Source organism: Acipenser ruthenus, chromosome 13 (genome assembly GCF_902713425.1).
Source record: "Acipenser ruthenus chromosome 13, fAciRut3.2 maternal haplotype, whole genome shotgun sequence".
Classification (NCBI taxonomy): domain Eukaryota; kingdom Metazoa; phylum Chordata; class Actinopteri; order Acipenseriformes; family Acipenseridae; genus Acipenser; species Acipenser ruthenus.
In genome coordinates this window covers 14,325,715-14,329,924 of record NC_081201.1, presented here as the reverse complement: position 1 = coordinate 14,329,924, position 4,210 = coordinate 14,325,715, and the positions used below count along the sequence as shown (strand labels likewise).

At 39.9% G+C, this 4,210-nt stretch overlaps 1 long non-coding RNA gene and 1 pseudogene across 1 annotated transcript; one reads left to right on the top strand and one right to left on the bottom strand.

Annotated features, from left to right (window-relative positions):
• Positions 1-1,138: 1,138 nt before the first annotated feature.
• On the top strand, positions 1,139-2,480 carry LOC131740151 (uncharacterized). Its single transcript, XR_009330782.1, has 3 exons — positions 1,139-1,241; positions 2,069-2,127; positions 2,205-2,480. It is a non-coding gene; the product is annotated as an uncharacterized LOC131740151 (long non-coding RNA).
• Positions 2,481-2,713: 233 nt separating this feature from the next.
• On the bottom strand, positions 2,714-4,210 carry LOC117962821 (putative nuclease HARBI1; annotated as a pseudogene).

The following is a 4,210-nucleotide window of genomic DNA, read 5'->3' as shown; positions in this document are numbered from 1 at the left end:
GAGCTAGGCGAAAATGATTCTCTTATTTTTATTTAATGATGTTTCAGACAGTGCTTGCCGTAGGTTTCATTCTTTCTTTTTGTCCTCATTACCAGTAAAAAACTTTTGTTCTCAAGGAAGACTAGGGCCCTGTTTCAGAAAGCAGGTTTAACAAACTCTGAGTTTAAACCTGAACTCTGGGTTGACTAACTGAGTTGTCAAACTCAGAGTTTTCGGTTTCAGAACAGTTGATAACAATGAGTTCAATCAACTCTGAGTTAAGTTAACCCTGAGTAAAGCGCGTGCATGAGGAGATAAAAAGCCCTCATCAAAAGAACGCAGATAACCTGATTCGTCATGGCAACAGGAGAATAAAGGGCTCGAACCTTCTACTTCTCCCCAGAGAAGATAGAAATATTAATGAATGCGTATGCAGAATAAGAGTATATATTTAAGAAAAAAAGCAATACCGTAGCAGCAGCAAAATAACGTGAGCTGGCGTGGCAGGAAATTGCTGACCGAGTCAATGTGTGAGTATTAATTGAACAAAAAGAAAAGTTTTATCTCGAGTGTTCTACTTATTCAACATTTATTTTATATATATATATATATATATATATATATATATATATATATATATATATGTATATATATATATATATATATATATATATATATATATATATATATATATATATATATATATATATATAATGTGTGTGTGTGTGTGTGTGTGTGTGCGCGTGTTTAATATTTATGCAGGTGCAACCCAACCGGCACAAAACGTACTTGGCAGCAACTGAAGATGAAATATAGAAATATACTTCAAACAGGTAAGGTATAACTTCATTACAAGCAATTGTTATGTTGTTTAGCCTACCCTACCTAATTAAACCGCATTCAGTGGCTACATTCAACATGTGATATATTTAAGTAGTTAGTGAAATTTTCTAAGCAAAAAAAAAAGTAAATTTTTCAGCCATCCCAACACTGCCAGTATTTAATATTGTCTATTTGAAAGTAAAACCTAAACATACAAGTCTCCAAATATGTGCTTACTGGACATGTTCAAATTTGACCTCCATAGCCAATAGAAAAAAGGCTGGGCCGAAAAACAGGTGGGGGTCCACCACCACCACCACTCACAGAGGCTGGAGAGATGGCCCTCAGTCAAAACAGTGGGCGACCTATTGCTGAAGGCATCTCTGGAGGAAGCTCATCTGACCCAACCAACCCCCAGGACACAAGGGCCTACATAAGAGGTTAGTTATTCAAATTAATGATATTTGTACATTCATCCTTTTGCCAGTGTTAGCTCAGTGACGCCCACCCATCCATTTTAGACACAACTTTGCACACTGATTTTCTTGTAGTGGTACAATTCTTTGCAATTGACTGCTGTTACTCCTTCAGACATCATGATCTATTTTAAGGTGACTCGAGAGTTATATATTTGAAAAATTGTGATGTGGCCTGCACACTGTTGTAAAAACAAAATTCACATTAGGTGGGGCACTTTTCTGGGTAAAGTTATAATTTAACTGTTGTAAAGTAGCGGGTTATGAGAAACAGCAGGGAGGGGGTTAAAACCTCCCTGCTAGAGAAATGCACTGTTTTGATTTGTGTTCTGTTTTGATTTGTGTTGATTTATTGTATTGTTTAATTGTTTTATTGTTAATTATCATCCGCACCTGGGCGTTATTGGAAATTAAGCCCAGGTGCGGGGGTTTAAAAAGAGAGCAAGCAGTCTGCTCGAGGCTGCTGAATGGAAGGAGGCAGAAAGGAGTGCTCTGCTTCCTGGCAGTCCCGAGAAGAAGGTACAGTGCAAACCTGTGTGGTTGAGTTTGATGGAACAGGGAAATGGCTTAGCCGTCCTGTGATAGTTAGGTTCCTGTGTGTGTAGTTATTGCTCAGAAGAGCTAGGTGTTTATTTTGTGTACTTTGTTTTATTTGTGTGTTATTAAAAAAATTAGCGCGTGAGCGCTGGAAAAAATCCATTTCTCGTGTCTGGGTCGTATTCTTAAAGGGGCAACGAACCCGAGTGAGGGCAATCCTTTTACACTGTCTAATCTTCTTCATCTTCTACCAGTTACTGATGGTGTAATCTGTCTGGTGGAGCCTTCTGCCATAACAGACCTCCATGCAGTTGTAAGTACTCTTAATACTCCACAGATGTTTCATAATGGGTTAAAGTAGAACACAAAAATTGGTAATTTTCATTACAGGAGGATGATGATGAAGACACCTTGTCAGCTGCCACAGAGAGGGAAGATACAGAGAGACCTATTGAGGTTCACACCTTAAAAGTAACATCTAACAGTTGATGATAGTGTTGTACCAAAAATAAAACTTGCACATTCTTTTTCTGTAAGAGCGAAAAAGATGCTGGAAATTACAATGAGGAAGAGGGTCCATCCACCTCCACAGCACAACTTACCTCAGTAAGATGTTGTTCAGCATTGGCCCATGACTTACAATGAAACTAAGTAGACCTGGCACTGTGAAATTCAATGCCATTGTTTTGTGTTCCTATAGCTCCCTGTGAAACAGCTGTACAAGGTGTACTTAAATAAACAAATTGAAAATGTAATTTAGAAATGGACCACATAAGGCTGCAGATGCGAAAGGCAAAACTAGAAATACAACTGCTGGAACATCAGTTAAAGGTGGGTGAGGTGCCCACAGGTGGATGATGTTACTTGTTTGAACAACATAAAAAATATTAACTACTGTACTGCATTTGTACTTGCAGGAAATAAAGAAGACTTCATAAAAAGAAAGGCATATTGTCTTTATTTGACACTGGGGAGGTGATGGGTCAGTCAGAAATGATGGTAGCATATTGTGTCTCTGACTGCTCTTCCATCTCGTGCGTCAGCAGGGTGGTCAGGATCATTATTAGGATCGTTCACTGGTTGAGTAGGACATTGTTCTCCTCTAATTGTGGCAATGTTGTAGAGAATCACACATGCCACAGTAATGTCACATGCCCTTTCTGGGGTGACCCTGAGCCTACGAAGGCACTGGAACCGGGCCTTGAGCATCCCAATGGTCATCTCTACCCTGGCTCGTGTCCTGCAGTGAGCCAAGTTATAACGTTGCTGCGGGCCGGGCTCAGGATCAGAGTAAGGGGTCAGCAAATAGGGCTGGCAGGGGTACCCTCTGTCACCGAGCAGGTAACCATCGAACTCTCCTATGATAATACGAGGATACAGTTTAAATTTTCAGTTGCAATAGGAGGAAACAAAATATTGATTATAATAGGATGTAGCTATATATATATATAAACTCACCACAGGCAAATCTAGCACTCAGTGTACACTCACGAAACATTCGCGAGTCATGCACAGACCCAGGCCACTTTGCTTCCACGTTGCTGATGATGTGGGCTGCATCACATATGATCTTCACAGTGCAGAACAGTAATTAGCTGCAGTAGCTGTATTGTGAAGTATCTTTCATTTGGAATGCTAAAGGCTACTATTTACGCCTACCTGCACATTAATGCTGTGGAAAGACTTCCTATTCACATAATCTCCTTCATTTACTGAAGGAGCTATGATAGGAACATGAGTGCCATCTATGCAGCCAATCACACCTGGAAACCCTAAAATATATCAAATTAACTGATTAGTGCTTCAAGTCTCAAAGCTTCATACTAAATAAATTAATTATTGCTTAGACTGATACCTGCAATTCTGTGGAATTCTTCTTTGATGAGTCTTGTAGGTCTGTGACTTGGGAACACCACAAAAGTGTACAGTAAAACGTTTCAGTGCTAGAGTCACATTTCTGACAGCCCGACAGACGGTTGCCTTGGAAATATGCTCAGCGTCACCGATGTTATATAGAAAACTCCCGTTGGCAAAAAAACGTGCAACACAAGGAATTTGTTCCGAACTGAAAGAATATCCACAATGTGTCATATGAACGATATGAGGGCTGAGAATATTGTTCAGATGAATGATCGATTGAGCAGAAAAACGGTAATGTAAACAGATGATGATCAGGGAATGATAAAACATCCAAGCGGGGTCTGATCACCCTCTCCTGACGGAGATTTCTGCAGAGTATTTATGCTTCAATATCAACTGGCTCTTCAAGAAAAGGACACGCCATGTCTGACTCCTCCTTCAGTCTGCAGGCTTCAGCTAAAGAGGAGAAACTCAGGGTTAGTTGAAGAAAACCTGCTAGCGAGCAGGTTAGCTTCACGGAGTATGTTGCCATAGTA